Raw genomic sequence first — 22617 nt, 5'->3', positions numbered from 1 at the left:
TCACAAAGCAAGATATTATTATGATTAGTTTGTAGTAATATAACCGGTATTGTGCAGCTGTACTCTATTATCTTAAGTGGTTACCGTCCATTACAATATCATAATATTAAAACTGTTAACTTGTGTCACATTGTTATCGCATCCGCGACTGAAACAAAGGGTATTGCCAGTTATTAAATTGAAGTTGTCGCGCCACGCCCTTCATTCGAGTGCCGATCCCCTCATTACTGCCGAGCAGGTGCTGCGCCTGGTGCCACGGAACCAGACTCCAGATCAATGGAACTTATAATTTAATGGTTTGTCAAATTAAGAATTTTAGAAGTAACATTCTATAAATAATAATTCCAACTGACTAGTTTTTACGTCAATCTAGCATAAAATACGAATAGTCCTCTCTTCAAAATCAGTCTTCTTTAAGTAATGTGATTTTGATTCAAAAAATAAAACTGTCTGAGAAATATTCGATTTTTATAACAGATAAGAGAATGAGGAAGCTGTTTAACATAATAACTATACATACACAAAATCATAATGTGTCTGTTTGTTAATAAAAAATAGAAGGTGTGGACGGTTAAAGCGCTGTCGCACGCGGCACCGGCCTCGGCAGTCGGCATCAAAGATGACTATAAATAACAGCGACGCGTCCGCCCGTGCTACCGAGCACTAAAGCTGACAAATATAGTTTAAGTTATCGTCGCTGCCGTGGTCGTACACAGAGTAAGCTGCGCACCTTCTTGAATAATGTAACACGTATGTAACTCAAAACATAGTCCCTGTGTACACGAGGCAACGTAAATTAACAAGCTGTTGTACATTTTGACGATACAATTTACGTTAAGCGCTTGTCTTTGGTCGAAATGTTATATAAAAAATAGTAATATTTCAATGTCCGTAAATTGGCAACACGAAGATAAAGTTATCAACGTTATTTGTAAAATAAAACGGCTTCAAATGGAAGGATGGCAGGGTATGTCCAGGTGCCACGCACGCGACAACCTAGAAAGGTCTAACAGCGCATGCACCTGCCGCTTTGAATCGTCTCTTTTTGTCTAGATAAAGGTTGTCCCAACCAGACGATGTGTTGCGTGTTACGTCTTTCCTGTAAATTGTAATCCGACATGACATAAGATAAAAGAATATAACAAGTTATGGTACATGTTTAGTTATTGTGCGCGTTAACTTGTCAATTAAAGGAAGAAAACATAAATTCGCTTGCCTATAATACCACAACAAAAAAATACAGATTATAGAAAGAATAGAAAACCACAGGGTTGCAGACAAATACGATGGCGCGAAACCATATGTCGCATTACGTCTCAAACCTAACCACGCCAAACTTGAATTGCTTATCTTTTATGTCTTAATTCTGAGGTCTTAGCATTTCATTAAATACCCATTATATATGCAAATAACACATCTTAACGCTTCAACCCTTCACGTTCAGGTTTATCATACGATGATTAGCGATCTGTGTACGTACACGAAGCACCTGCCTTTAAAATATTCATGTTAGCTAAACGTTATTGCCGATTATTACAGTCTGCATTATTTATTTCAAATAATTATGACTTATATGTAAAGTTACGATCGTAATCTAACCAAGCTAACATTCTGTGTGGTCAATGTTTTTAAAAGGTAGCGTTAAACGGGTACATTTCTCATATAGTCTAAAGGTGTTCTTATGTTCTTATAATTATTGTTCTCGTAAGCATCACTAGATGAAATAATTGTTACTTGCTACATAATTTATTTCTAAAAGATGATTATTTAGGAAATACCAATTTATATAAACGAATTACATTATATTATAAGATAAAGTCACAAAACACAATCCATTTTTTAATGTTTATTAATACATCAATTGTGGTTAATTTGTGTCTTTTGAGTTACTCTTTCAATGAGAGTAATACTTAATTATCCGTTGTTATTGGATCGAGGCCTCGTCAATAGGTAACAAGTAGGGGTAGGGAACAAGTAGGGGGCGCAGCTGTCGCTTGAAGTCTTGTCACCGATAGTATTGTGCGCAGGACAATGCGCCGCGCCGCCGCGCTCATCAACCCGCGACTACCCTCTCGCCCTCTCATCGAGAGGGGTGCACCGCTGATGACCTTAATATATAACCCTGTATATGCACAAAAAAACACACAATATAATGTTCTATTTAATAAGTAGCTTGAATCAGCAGAATTTAACTCACAGGTCTTAAAGGTTTGGGAGCGTGTAACGAAAGAAAGGAAAAAAGACAAGTGGCATTGCCGTTACGACAATAATCGTTATAATTATTTTAAGGAATTGTTTACAATGTGACTCACATTCGCAAAAACTTTGAGTAATAATTGTAATAAAGTTGCGTTCTGAGTATTCGTTAGTTTCTTTTTTATTTCAAATTTATCGACCGCAAAAAGACAAAGGGCAATTACTCCGATACATTGAATGTCGTCACAAATGTACCACAAAAACTCTTTAAAGGGCAAATGTTTGTGTGTGCGAATCGAAATGGGGGGATTAAGTTTGATTTATACACGAGCAGGGCTGTTGCATAATCGAGACGGCTACAACGCGCGGCACGGACGAGTCGACCACGATAGCATTCGGTTTTATATACGCGACGTTTTTTGCTCGCTGCATTAATATGCATCGGAGACGCGTGCCGTCGATCAGCTGTTTCTTCTATGCGTGCGGGCCCCGTATATGGCGGGGGAGCACATTACGTCGCAAGTAGCAATTATTCGCCGCTGCCGCCGCCGCCGGACCACTTTCGCGATCTCCGCTGCGGCGACATTGACCTCTGCTCGATCGCTCGCCGCTTATGTAATATATTTCGGCTCGACCGTGTCAATGGCACGGCCTTGGAGTTTTCGCGCGCCGTAGACTTTACTCGTCGCTTGCGTCAGTGTTGTTGTTACGGGCTCGCGTACGGCCTTGAATGTCTATGATAATAGATATTTAATCATTTCGTGATTAAACATCTATGTGTGATTTTCACAGTTGACTATTTCACTAGTTAAAAGTTTCCCTTCTCACATATACATTTATCACCCGTGCGATTGAATCTACGTTAAATATTTTCGCAACCTTACGTATCAGGAAACATCGTTGCACGATATTGGAAAAGCATGTTGCGATCGTTTTTACCGTCCGACAGCCGCCGCCGTCACCGCGCTGTACTTGGTTACCGCTTACTCTTTTTACTGACTACTTCATATTTATATACTATACAGGTACCTTTACATACATCATTGGTAGGAATTTATATAAAAATTTTAAGACCACTTTTGAATAAAAGTTTTTGCAAAAGTTTAGTCAGTTTTATTGTGACTACCATAGTGAAATACGAGCTTACTTCTATATATTTCTACTAAAAAAATTATAGAGTTAATTGAAGAGTTTGTCTTTACGGCCACAGTAGCGTTTAAATATAAAAAGGTTTATAATAAATCCATTGTAACGACATTATGACTCTCAAGATTTAGTGATAAAGCTTCGCCGCGACCGAGACGTGACGTATTTGGATAATTACAGAAAAGGTGCATGCCGTATTTAACATAATTCTAACGTAGTCTTGTTTCCACTAACTCGTAAAAGCGAAGCATTTGTCGGGCCACTGCCCTGACGACAATGTTGATTACAGTCTCGATAACTTCAAGTATTTTACATATATTATGTTACTTCACGGCATCATAACAGCATTTAGTGACAGGTGCGTTATCAATAAAAAATATTTTATACGATCAAAATATTTGACTTTCAAATAGTTTTGGTAACCCTTTAAAAACTGTCTGGTTTAAGTCTGACTTATATTTATAGTAAGCTTTTTAGTGTTATGATTATTGTAGCTATTAATTTGTAAATTGTAACAAAGCGGGTTTCAATTGTAGCTCTATAAATCTTGTATTCGCAAATTAAGTACTGAGAAATTTAATTACTATTATACTTAGTAATATCGTAAGATTAGTTGACTGATTACACTTTGGCAAACTATTCCTGTATGTATGGATCTATAATTATGTGTATTGAAGTAGCTGGAGTCAGGTAGGTCCGACACTCGAGACGTCTGGTCGCGCTCGCTCGAGGCAACGCCGCGCCTGCTCCGCTGATAACTGGGACGAGGGTTCAGTGTAAGGTGCACTGAGGTGTGCAATCGCTGACGAAGAGGTTTAGTCATTTCTCAGGTAGACTATAGCAAGCTGTGCTAAGAGATGTGGGAGCAATTTAATATTTGTTATTTATTAAATTATTATTCGAAAGAAAAATCATTGACTTAAGTTGTCATAGTGTATCTGTGTATGTCGATCTTTTTGTGTTTGACTAGCTATTACAAAATCGCCATATTATGTGCAAATTATTTTTTTATACGAATCCTCGCCGACGAAAACAGACGAGCAGTGTTCGATATCGGACAACTGTTGCGTTCCGATGTAATTAGCGGAGTCGTTCATCATTTTAATTAGCCATCATGCAACATGACAGTTTAACAGGCAATCAATAAAGTATTACAGATGATTGCACCTCGCATGGCCACGCACCTGTCTCGCGGATTCAAGGAGTCTTCTGCTACGACGTTTAATATATCGAGCTAAGTGAGTTTACTAGATGATCGTGTTAGTACTAAGTTTCCTAAACTACTTTATATAAAATCTTGCAGATATAATATTTCTATTGTTATTCCCACGCTTTTCTATGCTTCGATTATTTTTCCATCCAGCAGGCCGTTAATCGCGTGACAGAATGCGGATACTAATCTACTGATAGCTTTACAATTGTAACACTTAAAGTTATCGTGATAAAGTACTTAATGTCTTGTATCGATGGGGGAACAAAAAATAAGCGTTCGTCGCGTGTACGACATCCGATCGTACCTTCAAACATGTAACTTGATTTAAGTAACATTGTTTTCATGCTATACATACATATGTAAGTGCAAATTGCAATGCGCATCTTAAGATAAAGCAACAGTTATTTTTAGAAAGAGTATTTTAATTATACGTTATTTAAAAACGCTACCTCTACGATCGATGGAACCAGACCCCGGTGATCATGGGAACGGTGCATATGTTTCACTAAATAGGAATAAGGAAGCTTCAAAAGGCTAACAACGTGCCGTTAGCGCTATAGCGGTGTAAGAGATATGCATCGCTAACTATTGCTGGTCGATGCTTGTCATCCCTGGTAGTGAAGGCGGCGATAGCGACGGTTATTGACTTGTGACCGTAGTTGTTATCTAAAATATGGGACAAGAATATTTACATATACCTTATGGTGTAAATAATAGCTCTGTTTAAATGCTTGTTTAAATATTGAGCTTTAAAATCATGATCAGTATTGCCTTAACTCCTTGTCCAGAATTGTGTTTTTTTATATAATCGCGTTTGTGTATTATCTGAGCCTAGAGTGGTCTTCCTGATTGGCGAGTCACGCGAGCTGTACACTTCATCCCGGGGCTGTTATATCCGCGCCCCCTGGATTGCATTTGTTTGAATAAATTATAAGAGATTATGTTTGTGCGGGGCGCGGCCCTTATGTCAACCTCTGTATACATGCCATGTGTCACGGCCGCGTGGTCATTGGCATTTTTAATTTATGCTGGGGATCTTAGCGAAAAGATTCAAAAATAGAAGACTGAAGTTATTCGATACATCTCCTATCTGAGTTCGTTAATTTGACACATTTTCCTAGTCTAATTATTATTGTCGAAAAGATTATATTATAAACTAAAAACTCAAAACATGCTATGTTTTCATTGTGTTTTTACTCCGGATCTGATGCGTAAATCTAATAAACGCTTACTTACATTGTAACTGAGTAACAGAGTAGAATGTAGAAGTATATATCCCGCATGCAATGTGCTAATTGTGTATTTCCTACTGTCATTTTTGTATGGTTCTTGAACATAGTGCATCCGTTATGTTACCGTTAGCTTACCTCTTGTACCGCAACTTATTTTATTTTTGTTCATTTGTATTTACCATTAAACTTACCAAATCAAGTCGATAAACGTCTTTTAACTAATTAATGATTTAATTACGCATTATTATAACGCAGTACAAACATTTGAAAACAAAACATCAAGTGTATTATTTAATATAAAATCTGAAGGATACACAATGATACACAAGAATTGAACTGAAAATCAATACGTGTTCATGCTCATTGTTAAAGATGTAAATAACATTGTGATTTCTTCTTAAATTGATTGCATTTCTAAATTTGCACTTTAACATAAAAATAACACGTTGTTTCTTCTTCAAAACTAAATTACATTTGAGAACTAACTTTATCATTGAGAGTTTCGCTTTAAAGCTCTATATGGCTTAAGTTTTTGTCATACCTACAGTCAGGTACCAAGATACGGCGATACTTCGCAACTCCCCGGCGGCAACATTTAGACAGAATTAAGCACACTTAATCGGCAACTCGGACGTCCTGCTCCCTCTCCTGTTCTCCCCTCCCTTCCCCTTGCCCGTGCCATCCCCCGCTCTTGCCCCGGGGATGCAACAATTTGCCAACTTTCGTGCCCTACGGTTTTTACGAACCGGTATACGAAATTAAGGAAAGACTCCTTAATTTTATATAATTCTCAGTTTCCGAAACGGTTTCTCGTCGATCTTATTTGTTTATTTTATTATAAAAATATACGTAATCGGTGGTTTTACCTTGCAGCTATATTTCTTGTTTAAATATATTACAAAATATAAGTTACTAGCTGTCGCCCCCGACTCTGTTCACGTGGATATATAAAAAAACTTAATTAGTGTAGCCTATGTGTTCTTTCAGACTATGTTCTATACGTATGCAAAATTTAATCGAGATCCGTTCAGCCGTTCTAGAGATATCTTCAAACACCTATTCATCCATCTAAACATTCGCATTTATAATATTAGTAAGTTAAATAAACAACAGCTCTTCAAGGCATTAATTCGAAAAAAATAATAAATATAATAGTATCCTATGTCCGTCTCCTGGCTCTAAGCTACCTCCTCACCAATTTTCATGCATATCGATAAAGCCGTTCTTGAGTTATAAATAGTGTAACTAACATGACTTTCTTTTATATATATATAGATGATTTGATACAAATCAATCTTATTGCGGGATTATATTCGATGCCATAAAGGTGCTAGATTTTCTGTTTTTAATAGCGATTTTTTTATATATTTTGTTCATATATTAATAATAAAAATCTTTGTTGTTGCAATTAATCAAAGGAATACTGAACAAAGTGTGTAACAAATTCAGTGCATTTAAAGAGATGGTGTAGTTGTTAGATGATAATAAGGTTGCGGTGTGCGGCAGCCGGTGTTCCGCGACCGCAAGGCTGTTCCGCTGTCAGCCCTGACTATCAGCTGTAGCTAGTTGCTACTACATAACCTATATGAACTATTGTTATCACTTATAACTTAGTCTAACACAGTTTATGTTCTAGTATCGATAAGACAATGCAAAGCTTTTAATCATAGAGTATAAAATCAATTAAGAATTGAAAGTGTTCAATAGAGAACACTAAGATTAAGTAACAATTTTTATTTTGGAAAACATGCTCATAACATTTGTTAGAGATTAAATCTCCAATTAAATATAATTATAACTTTAACGTTACAGATAATAATGAGTTCAAACAGTTCACGGTTCACTGGTAACATTTCCTTTAAACACCCCCATCAAAACATGTATCAGTATTTTCTTTATTTTAAAAACATTGTTCGATTTCCTGTTTGCATTTGAACATTTCATACCTTTTTATCCATTTTCGTATCTTTGGCAGTTAAATTCCTTTTCTTTAAAGAAATAATCAACTCAAAATCTATTGATTTACATAACTTGGTGTTTATACTTGAGCAAAAATTGGTTATTACTTTCTTGTTGTCTCATTTGTATTTCGTAACATCTGAGAGGAAATTAAACAATGTAACTAGATCTAAAATAATTATTTGTAGTGGATAAATATTTTGCTATGTTGGAAATTGAATCCCACTTTGTAACTAGATACGCTGACCACTAGGGGACGTGGCAGTAAAGGTTCTTCTGTGCCGCACCCTATAGGCGTCTATACTAAGAGGAGATAGCCTTTTCGTATTCCAAGAACCTTCCCAATATTCTAAAGATAATCCAAAAGCAGTCCATATTAGCACGGGTTTAACTTTAGATTGTAAAACGTAATTTAAAAAAAGAAACGAATGAGCGGAGTCGCACGGATAGTCCAGCAGTCGACGATATTCCGTGAAAAACCTTCGTAAACTTCACACGCAAATTGGCTTCGTTAGTTCGACTGCGTTGTTTATTTTGAACGGCGTTTAACGAAGCGCGTATGTCATAACAGTTGCGTCGACTTTCACGCAGTCGCGGCCCACTCACACACCGCTGCCGAGGGCTTCTGTTATTTTTTTTCTTAAGGAACATCGGCACTAAGTGCGTGCTCTTTTGTAAATCTACCTCTACAATGGGCCGGTGCTATTATGCGGGGCGAAGGAACGGAACAGATGTACGCCGGTGGCTCGATCGCGGCCCGAATAATGAATGCCGGGAACTGAACCTCGAACTCCGATCGATCGGGTGCGCTTTGTGCGACCGAAGATTACACTGAAGCCGCGCCGGCCGCACCAGCTGTCCCTATTACGTTCAGACAATTTTTGAATGGTTTTTGTCGGAGGCTTTGCATTTGTATGGGCGAATACTTTTATATCACTCTTTGCAATCATTGTACACGCATGTTGGTCATGTTATTAAGGTGTTTTTACTTAAATAACAGCCTTTTTATTGCAGTACAGTAATGGTGCGATAACTCACGCAACATCTACAAAAGCATTGTATCAGAATAAGAAGAATTCAAAAACTCGATCAAAAATAAGAATTGGGACAAAAAATTTAATTCGTAAAAGAAGCATGTTTTAAAACATTCTGATAACAAAGATCTGTTATTTAACTGTGCGTGCGCGCGCACTCGAGATATTTTAATCAGTAATCACAATGACTACGAAATTCGAGGCAATCGAGAATCAATTACCATAGCATAACGGTGTGACATTCAGCAACAACTACACAGGAATACGTCCGCTCGTACGTTATTACGACGGGAGCGGTTTCGTTGTCGCTGTTGCAATCAAGATACAGATTACATTCGCACAATTATGTGTGTAGCGCGAGTTCCAGCGGGCGGTGAGCGGTCTGGTGGCCATCTGTCGCGCGACAGTCGCGTGCGTGCTGCCCGGAGGAGAGGAAATTACGGGCACTTATACCCGGACCATTACAGCGCTCCCCGCTTCGGACGCCGCTCCTTGCTTTAGCCTTGATAACATCGTACTGATGAATTGCGCGGCATATCGCGAACCTGCTTTCAGCCGCCGGTTCGATGTCATAAAATTATATTTTTCAATAAAGAAAACTGGTAAATGTTTTTTTGTCAAAGCAACCCCTAAGAACAGAATCGATCAATTTTGGTGCTGTATAAATAAATCAACCCTCGCATTAATATTGAGCTTTCTGAGTTTCAAGTTACTAGTAAGAGAAGTGAACGGCTTCGGGCGTTGTTTAATTCAACAAACCTTCAGCTCCAAACTTTCGAGCAAAAAGAGCAAATTTGGCACAAAAGAAACTTTCTGTTCGATAATCTGATTTTTTTTGGTGGTATGAATGAAACATTTGAACCCTTTGTTAGGATGCCCTCGCACGTGGGTTCGTAGCAGCGTATCCTAATCGGCATATGTCAGGGATACGCGATGTCGACGAAAGCTTTTGATTGTTATCGGCGCAGTCGGCCGCTATCTCCGATCTCTCTCGTTTGAACGCCGTAAGTAATGTGTTAAGAGGTATCGACTCCCCGCTCCATTACTTTGGGTTCTTGCTAGTTATAATTTATGTTCGTTTACGGTTAAGTTGCGTTTTACAAATGTCGTACTTAATTTTATCGGAAAACTATAATTATCGTTTATTTAAATCTCTGCGTCGACGTTAAAATTAAATTAGTTAAACATAGGAATTTCAGTAAAAGGAAACTGGTTTAAATTAAATTAGAACAGTCACTGCTGACAGGTTAATTTTAAAATGACGATGTTAAAACATCCCGTTAGCTTATATTCCTAAGAATAAAGAGTTATGAACATATGTTGATATCGGTTCGGATATCGTTGCGGTTGGCCCGCATATCATGTGGCAAGTGTTTCCCGCAAGTGTCGATCGTGTGATAGCGGCCGGATATTTGCTCAATAGGATTGTAATTAAGGACCGGTGGCGGGGAAGGCAGGGACGAGGGACGCAGGTGTAAGGATGAAGGTGTGGCCAGCAGCAGCTGCCCGAGGAAATGGTACAGCTCGCGATAATAGACCGCGCTAATCTATTCCTAACTAGCAACCGCTTGCATATTATGCCAGCCTAGTATTATTAACATCCGTGACTGTATAAGTTTTTGTCATGGATTCATTTTAAATTATCCTGTTATGAATATATCATAAATGTACACTTATGTTATTTAAAAACAAACAAAAACATGGTAATTTTATAATATTTTACAAGCTGTCTCATGTAAACCTAATCGTATTAGTTCTTCAAAGACTACCAGTACTATCCGTGATTACATTACATAAGACGATTACTCGTTTATCACCTTTTTATATAAAATCAGAGCTTATTTGTAATGATTCTTCAGCGGAGATTTAGTGCACTTGTTCTACGAAATAATAGATTTCGAATTTAATTAATTAACTCACTTATTAACACTTTTCGTAATATATCTAATAAATTAAAAAAGCAAGACAAAACAACAATTTACAAACATCTATATTCTATCATTGTTTAATTAACTTGTACGACATTGAAGAAAAGAAAGAAGAAGAAGAAAGAAAAGTTTTTATTATAGGTAATAAAGATTAAACCAAGAAACAATAACTAACATAAAAAATTGCACATAACTGAGAAATTAAATTAAACTTAATTTACCATTTATGGTTAATTTGGGTAATCTAATGATGCCCACACTAGGCAATGTCTGACTATTATTATTGGCTAGGTATTGGCCTTTGGTCACAGTAACGGTACCACTGGTGGTCGGATCTCGAGCACCGCGAGCCTCTATTTGATTATACGCACGTCGGAATGTGTCGTACGCCTGCACAGTTAATAAGTCCATGGTATGTTATATTGTAGGCGTATATAGTTAGCGATACTATAAAATATGTAATATTTGGGCTTTGTAACTGTAATGTAATAAAATGAAGCTTATCTAAAAGCTTTTTTTATAGTCGAATGCTTTTCTTGTGTATGAATTAACGTTATGCAATTAGTCGTGTTGATGTGAGTAGATAGGCCTTACAAAACGTACTTGAATGTCTGATCACATTGCAAGTGTTACTAAATACGAGTTAGAAGCTAATCTATAGAACAAGAATAGATTTGTTATCTCCGTCTACCTCCCTTGGTGACAAAAAGACATGAAGCTTTTTGTATATAAACGTGTGACTAATTGCACGTCAAGGACAGAGTAAGAGGTCTGTTAGCTCCTGAGTTTTTTACCGTCCTTCCTTGATAGATGTCGCTGTCGATGCATCGATGCGAGATTACTTAACAGGCAAAAAGTGTACTTTACTTGTTTTAAAAGTAAAAAATATACACATGTACTTTATACAGCTTTAAGTGAGCTTTGCTGTGCTGAATTCACAAACCATTTATTTAACAGCTTCCTATTTTTTCTGGAAAATTTCGGATAAGCTTGCGGCTGCTTTACTCGATAAAGGGAATCCATCTTTCGCTTCCGCTCCTTGCGCCTATTAAAAATCCATTGATAAATTACTATTTCATGTATGGATTTGGTTGCGACGCTTGATGTCGCTTCTGATATTGGGGGTTGCGTGCTCGGGGGCGAGGCGAGGGTGGCGCGGGGAGGGACCTTTAATTCAAGGCCCGCCCGCTGCGTGGATTATCAGGGAGAGTCGCAATTAGTCTGGCAACATAGAGATTGTTCCTGCCAACATGCCTCACTCGGCCCTCATTATCATTACCAAATGTTGAATTTTGCTTCACAGTACGGTTAATCATCTTATGATCGAAATTTTTTCAATATTTCTTTTAAATTTGTGTATTTTTGCGATGGTAAATCTAATTTCTCTTCAAAATTCTCATTCGTGTATTTTCCCCTCTTTTAATATAAAAGGGATTGAATACACTAGCTGTCACCCTATTTGTTTTTTTTGTCATAGTTATAAAATGCATGTGTATTGTGAAAACCCGAACCCTCGCCGGTTTGCTCTTTGGACTGACGACTTAACTACATGAGTTTATCATAAACAGGTATAAAGATAACATTTTATTTTTTTAGAAAGAAAGCGAATTTAACTAAATTTTAAGAAATGTCTTCTAATCATAGTGTAAACTTACCCTTAAATGATTTATGTTTCATTCACCTGCGATGTTAATAAACTCTGAATTAAGTGGAACGTCAGTCAAAAATAATAATTTATCGAATGCATTTTCATGAAGCAATTGACATCGATACTGTAATGTAAAATCGTAAATATCGTTTGTGACGGAATAATCGAGACGTCCGCGTCCGGACAATGAAGACACGTGAATTATTACGATGCGATTGTGAAACGAGGCGCAGCTCAGAAGCTAAGGCTCTGTTTACACTAAAGAAAAAAATGGAACCAAGCTTTTACAAGAATAGATCGTTTTAAGCAAGTCTCACATATGTGTTGCAATGCGAACATCAAAATAATGTCAAGTATTGTCAATACAGTTGAAAAAATTTAGTTAGGGACACCCTTATTACCTAACGTTACCTACCAATATACATATTAAAAAATTGGAGTGTCTATATAATCCGAAAAATAAATATTTCGAGAACATGGTGTATTTGCGATGCTTACACTAAAATAATCTACTAATATTTTAACAATATAACAACAACATATTTGTATTTCTTGTGATGTCTTCGTACATAAGTGTATACAAATCTTTAGAAAGTAAAGTGGACGACATGAAGTCGCGTGTATGAGTTGTCGTGGGAATGTCGTCCGTTTCTTATTGTTTTCATTCGACCGCTGCAAAGACTACAGCTATGCGTAATCGATTTTATCAAGTTAGTATTATTCTGTTAAAGCACTAAAGATGCACAGTGTACTTTATTTACATATCAAATTTTTTAACTATACCTATACTTGGCTTGTGAAGCGTGTCATGATATATGATGACTACGACCACTCTAGAAAGACTGCACCGACAAAGAGCAATATTACTTTTAATTTTGTGTTGACACTTAAGTAAAGAAAATATATTATCTGTTGTTGGAAGTCAACTAAGGAGATTAACTTTTTTTTACGTGTTTGGGGATAAGTTAATGTCTCATTTTAGAACTCTAGTAAACTATTAATAACTCAGTTTATATAAATATCTTACATAAGTATAAAAATCACTGAAACATTTACGATTTGATTTATTATAAGGTCAGTATTAAATAATTTGCAGTTAAATCAAAGCTGTAGTTTCCAGAACTGTCAAGTTTATTGATATACTGCTGAGATGTAATTACTGTTTCGTACTTCTTATGAATTTATTTGTTAAATTTATTTATGAATTCCATATAAATGTTATTTTCAATTAATTTTGAAGAGTTGTATAAATATAGGTATAAAGTCAAGATAAAGCCGCGACTTCGTCCGCTCGGGATTAAAAATAGATGTTGGCCGATTCTCAGACCTACTCAATATGCTCACAAAATTTCATTAGAATCGGTCAAGCCGTTGCGGAGGAGTATGGGAAAGAAAATTGTGACACGAGAATTTTATATATAAGATTAATATAATAAATTAGTTATTCGTTCATAGTTGATATGTGACTGTATTTTGCTTGTTAGATTTATTTCGTTTTTAAATTACGTTTATCTTATCTATATAAGTAGCAGGCGTTTTAATAACTTTTAAATTCGACGTTTTCTGAAATAAATCTTAATGTAATTGGTGTATTGTATTTTATTTATAATATATTTGGGTTAACACGTGTGTTTTAAATTAAGAGTAAAGTAAAAGTTTGTTGTGATTTATGCTCAAGTATTATTAATAAAAATACTAGCTATAATTAACTATATATTTATTCAATGTTTTTATTTCTTGCCTTGTTCACTATGGATATCATAAAAGAGAAATATTTTGTACCTGTAAATCTTTATATAAAAACAAACTTACATACGCGCGAAAAACATTACCCTCTTTGTCAGTCAGGTAAAAACAGGTCTGATCTCAATTGATAAATTAATCCATTACATTGTTGTATTTGTCAGTGGCTTGTCGTTTTTTTCTTAACTCTGTGCGACGTCAGCGTCCATTCATTAAACATGTGTAGTGTAGTGTGACGTGGTGTTTTGTAGTTGTAGTACTGGCACAATGGCTAATCGCGCGAGCGGATCGCGATTAAATAATAATAGTAACGCGCGGCGATCGATACCGCGCCATCTGGACCGTTCTCGTGAAACTTACGAGATAAATGCGAGGGTCGTAGAAATCGCGTTTTGTGTTATAATGCTATTTTGAAGTTACCGAATTAAGTAAATACATGATTTAGCAAATTAGCAAGTGTTATTAACCCGTTTTAAGGTTTTGATCGGTGTTTGTTATGATAGTATGTTTGATCAAGACAATCTTACAGCATTTTGTGGTTGTTTCTTCTGACTGCTCTGTGATAGCAGTATGCGAGTTTTAATGTAATATCGAGTATTTTGTTTTAATGTTGGGTTAATATTTTAGCTAAGTCATCTGTCAAAGTGCGAATTGAATTCTATGCAATTAATTTTCGTAAAAAATCAATGTAATCGCCCTTTATTTGGTTCGCGTCGCGTCAGTTGTATCCATGTCAATGGCAATGGCCAACCTCCGCTCCGCTCCGCGCCGCGCCATGCCGTGCCTTATGCATGTGCACTTAATAAATTTAGCACACAATAAATTCCCCCCTCGCGCCGCCGCTTCAGGCGCTCAATATTGCATTAATGAGAGGCCCCAACAATGCTATTTAATTTTGAACCGAAAGAGTCGACTTTATATCACAACCGACTGCCATTTACGCTCTCATTGATCCTTATTTTAATAGTTTAAGGTCGTATTTGATTTAATAGAGTCAGAAGTTAGTCGGCGCGTCGTAAATGACAAGGGTTGGCCCTGAAGTCGGGGGTGGCGCGTGCATTTTGCGTATTACCTAAATAAATAGCGAGTTTGCTCGCTTCCCGCTCCACCGCCGCGACGCCGTCGTCTCGCGGTTCCCACGAATTTGTTTTAGTTTTTAATCCTCGCAATTGAAACTTGATAAGAGGTCTTATGGGATTCACTTTGAAGATTTTTATGTCTTTGTATTTGCGACTCGGGATAAAAGGCCATTAAAGTAATTGTATCTATCACTGAAACACATTTATCTGTCCGTGTTAACATTCTGTTAATTTAAATTTTGAAGAGTTGAAAGACCTTTTGTTACTTTATATTTACTATACTTTACATTTTATATTATTATTATTTTTTAATTTATTAGCACTATGTCGATTAGCACACTGCCTTTCAAAAGAATCCATCGAAATCCCGAATCAACTCAATCGAAAAGTTACATATTTTGTTATCGAGCTTTTCGATTTCAAGCATTAATAAGTACTGTCTACCAAATGGAATAGATCGTGACATATACTTAGATTGGACACTAACAGTAATAACACTATAACAGTTAACTTTTTTTTAACCGTGTGACATATAAAAATGTACGTACATTTTCAAAGTCCACAAAGAAAATTAGCATAATCCAAGATGCACACGTGTCCGCTTGCCACGCGACCGCTCCCCTGCAGCTCTGCTCGCCTGTGAATCTGATGGGATTGTAGTCAGCAGTTGACGGACTGTTGGCAAATATAGAAATTAGAAGGGGACACTATCCTTACATTTTTATTCATTGTTGAGTTGCTTTGTTACCGCTTTTATATTTTTAATAGCACGTGCAAGGGATGATGATCGATTTGTTTTGAATTTAGAACACTTTTATTTTTAAATAAACCGCATGTAGGTCCACGCCAAATTTCCTATGTAAAAATGAATAATTAACTTTTGTGTTTTTTTTTTAATTATCCAAAATTCTAATTATGAAATTGATGAGCTATAATCTATTTTTAATTACGATGTCTTATAATAATGCGTTTTAATTTCATTTGCGTGTATAAAGTATCTGGGCGTAAGTTCATATCCGCAACACGCAGGATGCGGGAGCGGTTTAATTGATGTTTAATTGGCTTCAAACAGGAAAACTTGACTTAATCCACTTGATAAGTCAATTCGGACTTAATTAAAAAGTTCATAAAATGGTACTTACTTTCGTATCAGTTTATCAATGATACTCTGGAATATGTTATTTTAGGTATTTTTTCGTGTGATATTGCTTAGAAACTCCTTATCAATTTATCTACAGAGCACGTTTATACGTTGGAATTATCATTTAAATAAAAATAAATTTCTTCCCGAGACATTTACATAAATACACGAATTGTTGAAGAGATGGGGCGTCCGCCTAGCTCTCTCATGTCCGCTAAGTAAACGATGGGTCCACTCCAGCACACCGCTAGAGAACTCTTGAGTGCACTTGCAATTGATAACTGCACTCGCCTCACACCTGCCGTGCACGTAGCTTATTGAATACTGCTACGTTAAGTTGTCTTCATATTTTCTTTGAAAAATTTACATTACTTCAAAAATGTAATACCAACATTTTAGTTTAAAAGTCCACAGATTATAATCGTAATAGAGATAGTTACTATTTTATTTGAAGGAGCCGACAAGTGACTAGATTTTAAATCTATGGCAAGGCATCGTTGTTAACAAATCCTTTGATTATAGAGTATTTATAGAGTTATAGAATATTGAAATAATTAATTCGTAAAACATAATTTAGAAGTAAAAATAAGAGGTAATAAAGCAATATTCATCGTAACGGTAGGAGAAGAGTTATGGTAAAACTATTTTTAAAAGCAATATTTAGTCTGTGAACTTATAGTTGCGAGTTGCAAGCAATCGGCGTCAGCGGTTATGATGTGTCGGGGCCATGAGCCGGCGGCGGACGACGCCCGCTCGCAAACACCCCTACACTGCTCCCATAGATATAAAACACTAGATTAGCTTAACTGATATCATAGCTATAACAATAATTTCTGGTTCAACGTTCGTTTATGACACCAAATTATCCGTATAAAATATATCGTCATCCCTGTCTCTCAAAAAAACAGAAATAAAACAATGTATCTTAAACGAGGATTTTGGTCTCAGAAACTGATGTTTAGACGTTTCTTAAAAGTCATAGGCTTAATAAAAACATTTTTTTTATGTTTTTCAGTAATTTAGTTAAATCTCGTGCATTGACGAACGAATAACTATACCGTATTTACAATTATTTTTTAAAGATTAGAATTTATAGTACAAATCTTATTCTATATTTATAGTGTCATATCTAGTAAGCGATTATATCTGTGGGCGCGACCCTTACGTTGTCTCATATTAGGTTAGCAGGGTCCAGTGGCGCTGGGGGCGGGGCACGAATATCGATCAGCAGTTTGATTGATAGTCGCTCGTTTAGTTTTCTCCCGCGGCGTCGGTTACATTCTGCGTCGTCGCGTTACGCCTAACATCTGCCTCAACCAAGCTGTGTGTTGTTTCTGATAACCGAAGCTTCAAGTACGCGATGCTATATGTGTAGATGGCGCTCATTTAGGTGTAAAGTTCCATTGATTTATCCGCTTCCGCTATTTTAACCACGTTTTTTTTCGCATCGAAATTTCAATTTGAAAATAGAATAAGTCTATCACTTAAACCGCTCGGTTTAGCAAACTGATAGGGGCGATTTTTTCAACCCATTTTTAGAACTGACGATTCGTGCTATGAAGATTAATAATAGGGTTAGCTCTAACAAGAGTCAATAGCTCAGTGTTTGCTTAAACAATTTACAATTTATAGTGTTCAATAGTATTGACATTTTGCTTTGTACTGTGCCCAGTAATTTTGGTAGAATTTAAAATGTATACTTGCTATGACTATAACTACACGAAGCGAGCGTATTACCATCTCAAAGGCCGGCAACGCATCTGCAGTTCCTCTGGTATTGCTGATGTCCATTGGCGTCGTTGAACACCTCGGTATTCCCGCTGCTCGTTTGCCCCCTTCTGTTATAAAAAAAAACTTAGGTTAACAGTAAAAAAATTAACAAGAACATAACTTTTTCACTGCAAAATAAAAATAAATAAGTGTATGTTATGTACGTTTTGTTAACTGTAAGATTAAAATGTAACCCTCTAAATCCTGGCATGTATTGTATTAACAAAGTCATTTAAAATGTATAAAACGGGTAGCAGTAAGCTTCGTTGATTTAACTGAGACCTATTTTCACGAGACTAACATTCATCATTATAAGAGTTTGTAAAGTTTTAACATTAATCAGCTGGGACTCAGCTGTTGAAGGAATGCCTTTGAGTCCGAGGCAAAGCCGGGTCGACAAGTAGGCTTATTGTGCCAGAACATTGTTTCTGTATAATTACTTAATCTTTATTACCAAGCAATAAAGTTCATAATTGCGAAACCAGCAATTTTTCTTCGGTGAGAAAAGCTTCGGAAGGGTTGACAATAGACGGATTTATTTTGTATCATAAAAGCATTTAGGGTACCCTTAAATATTTTTAAAGTCAAACTCAAAGCCGTTCTTTGTCTTTTGTAAACTTTTATAAAACTTTTCATAGAAAACAGCAAAAATGTTATCGATCCCTTCGCAATGGTGCGTACAAAAAAGAAATATTGATTAATGAATAGTGAAGTTAAAAAAGAAAATTATTACTTATTATTAAAAAAAACCTTCGAAGTGCAAGTATAAAGCTTAATTTCGTTAACCATAATAAAATAATGGCGGACAACGACGAATCAAAAAGACGTAAAACAATAACAAGACTGTGTAAAATGGAATCTCTGCCGACCCTCTGTATTACGGTCGTGAAAGTTTATTTTTGTATCAAGCGGCAGCCCTGTCAGCCTAAGAGGCAGCGGGATTGGCTCATTAATCTATGGGTGTGTGACCACCGCGCCGGCGCGCTGCCGTCTTCTTTTCATTTCGGGGCACAGAATGATGCATTAGTGTTCAGACCCGCCTTCCGCACCACGACCCTATAACCTGTCTTGTTCAATCCTTAATTCTATTAATTTATTGTTAAAGTTACAAAGTAGTTAAGTTTAAGCAAAGTCAGCTGTATATGTGGGTCAATAATCAACGATTCAAATCACAAACTTAAGTAAAGAAATTTCTATCATAAAATATTATTCGAATATGTATTCACAATTTAAATCGATTTATTCATTTTCAGATAACGAACACACCAGTTATCAAAAGCCGATGATTACTGTTTATATTATTTAATTATAAAATATTACGACTCCACCTTCCCCATGTCACGTCGCATCGCGCGAATAATCAGCCGGCTTAAATTACGCTGAATTTGCTTCAATTAATTGTTGTGATACGTGGCTGGCATACAGCGACGGCCGTGGCGAGCATGGTAGGGGAATAAAGGCCGATACACAATGCACCTTTCTGGTCTCTTGTTGCGTGTTTTTGTGCCGTTCATAGCACTATGTGTGGCCTCTGTCTACAGTGACAGCTGACTACACACACCACTTTGCGTTAGGATAGATTTTTTTTAGTTGCAACAGTCGGAATTATCAATTTTATATTGTAAACAATTTTGTGTCGGCTAATTATCTTGATTATCGAATTCTTGCTACCGAATCTATATATAGTATAGCTTTCCCGTAATCTTAATTTTGGGAGAGAAAGTGCAAAAGTTCAAAATGTAGGAACGTATCAAAAGAACTTAAGTAAGTTAACTTCTAACAAAAATAAAATGCAAACCAACAACCGTCGTTGTTAAAATTAACATAAAACACATAGCAAACAAAGTGTATTGAATCGCGAACTATAAAGCAAACAATCCAAAGCAGCGTGGTGCGGCGTTCGAGACACGGAGATCGTAAAGCGAGATTAATTGGCGGCAATGATACGTCGCCTCGTAAACCTCCAGCTCGCGCGGTATATTAATTATATCGATTCCATTAGCGAGAAATGTTGACGGCGAAGAGAAGTGACTATAAAATTAGTAGGAGAATTATGAAATGCTCTTACGAACACCATTCCAACCAAGAGATCGTATGAAAGTTAAATGGTAGTAAGTGATTGTTAAGTTTTAAGAAGAAGAAGATCACAGTCAAAGCGTGATTTTTTCTATCTATTTTCTTTGATCATTAAGCTAATGAATCCTAAATTATGTATAGACAGTTGAATATAGCTGGTACTGGTCAACATTACGCGACCTTTACGGTTCGCAGGAGTCATTTATCATCCACACACCTTTGTGAACACATCTCTACGCACACCTGCCCCCCAAACCGGACATAATAAATTACGTGGAAAACAAAACGAGTCCAACCCTTCAGTGCTTAGGGCTGGATCTCTCTCATGTGCTCCAAGTGCCGTATTGTGCGCTAATAATGCTTGCTTGTCCACCATTATTAAAAAAAGTTTGACTTTCTAATGCCCATATATTACTTTTTATGTAGACAAATACAGTCTGCCCAATACTCTAATGCAATGCCAACAGAGGTAGCTTTGAAATATCTACTTAAATTTATGAATTCTATTAATACAGGTGACGAGGTAAACCTCGCTAATATTTTAAAAATTAATATAACAAGTAAAAGCTCGAGTACTCTATTATTATATTGCTTTATTCTTGACAAAAATTTGGGAACAAATTTAAAACTACGTGGAAAATAAAAAGGAAGATCTGGTTACTCGTTTTTATTTAAATTGTGCCTTTAATAAAAAAGGCAATTAAATTACCCCCGCGGAGCGTTCGGTTGCGTTTCACGTTGTCATTGAGTTTCAATCAGAAGTTTTTATACCGCCAGATGACAGCGGTTTATGGTTTGACGGCGCCCTAACGCGGACTCGATCGACAAAGTTTAGAGGGATTTTATATAACTGGTATTTCTTGATTCCATCACCGTTGTTTGTTTTATGTTGTTTTTTGTTAACTTTTTCTGTTTGCACATATTAATGATTTCTATATATTTGTAAAGACGATCCTAATAACGGTTTTCCGACATCGCCAAAGGGCTATGAACTATCATTTCACGGTTCTAAATTGATAGCTTAGTTTACAATCCATGGTCTTAATTCTAAATTTAGATAAAGCAAATGCTTAAATCCGCCATCTCATAATAAACATCATATTTCGTGGTTATATATTTAAGGATCGCTGTGAGACTTTAAGCTGACAATAACATACGGCTTCCTCTGCGATGTGATGTATCCTAGCTACTGAATTAGCGACGCGAGCTAATAAACTTGTTGCGAGCTACGTCACAGTCCGCACCGGCCGAGGGGATACATGGCACAAGGGTCGCCATGTAATAACTAAAATGTAGGACAATACTCGTGTGGGAATATGAATTTTACGTATTATGAGTTTTGGTATATATGAACTTGAAATAATTAGAAAACTTCGAGCCTACATATTTTAATGCACCATGATACTAATAGACTTATGAAACGTGTTACGAATTACAAAGATTTTGCTTGTAAAAGTATTTAATTGTATGATATTAATCATTATTAATGACTAATTAATTATTGGCTTTTTTATTGTATTTAAACAAATGTCGTCGTGTGCAATAATTCTATGTCGATTTTGTTAATATTATAGTTAAATACAGTCGATCTAATTTATCCCAAAAATATATAAATGCATGGTAACTGAATAGGAAATGAATGCGACGTGTTAGTTTTCCAATTCGTTAAAACCGGACATTCGACGTGGCAGGAAACAATATAAACGTTTTGGTTAAATTTTGATAGTCGGCTTTTTTCACGGTTTATTGTGTATGTGAAATGCTCGGGGTTTAAAAATGAATACGACGACTCTCACTTCGTGTTATTTCTTACTCAATATAACATGTGCTTTCAAAATTTTTGCTTAGTTATTAGATTGACAGTTTATATAATACGATTCTGTGTATTGTAGTTTATGTTTTTTGCAAAATATTTTTATTGATGTGATTTCACAATTCTAGGTTAATTAAAAATCACTGCTTCAGTCCGAAACTATTCGACACCTATAGATTTAATAAGCTAAATCACAACTCTACTTTAATTCTGCTAAATGTTTTCTAATATAATAAATCTTATCTTACTTCTTACTTTCTAACTAATATTATAAATTTGGATGGATGGATGTTTGTTTGAAGGTATCTCCGGAGCCATGTAATGTAGAAAATAGTCTGGAAGAACTATAGGCTACTAATAAAGTTTTTTAAATTCCGCGCCGACGGAGTCGCGGGCGAAAGATATTGTGCTATATTCTTACGTAATCTTTATTATTGTTTTTCTTATAATTTATGTTTGAAACACCCGAGTCCGGCGAACATGGAACTACCTAGTTATATAAATTGTGCGTACACTTGAGTCGAGGCGATGTGACGCGACGCGAATACCTAACAAAACGGACCCCCGCTGTGTCTGTCCTTAATACAGTTTTACTGATACTTACGATGTCATGTTTGTTGTTTGTCTGTCTGTCCCTTA

The 22617-nt window shown here is 36.2% G+C and overlaps 1 protein-coding gene across 1 annotated transcript in view; it reads left to right on the top strand.

The window, feature by feature from the left end:
* jing (AE binding protein 2 jing) overlaps positions 1-22617 on the top strand; it is a 119318-nt gene that overhangs the window by 18382 nt on the left and 78319 nt on the right. The window lies entirely within an intron of this gene.

This window comes from Papilio xuthus, unplaced genomic scaffold (genome assembly GCF_000836235.2).
Source record: "Papilio xuthus unplaced genomic scaffold, Pxut_1.1 DF828258.1, whole genome shotgun sequence".
Classification (NCBI taxonomy): Eukaryota; Metazoa; Arthropoda; class Insecta; order Lepidoptera; family Papilionidae; genus Papilio; species Papilio xuthus.
This window is presented reverse-complemented; position numbering and strand designations above follow the sequence as displayed.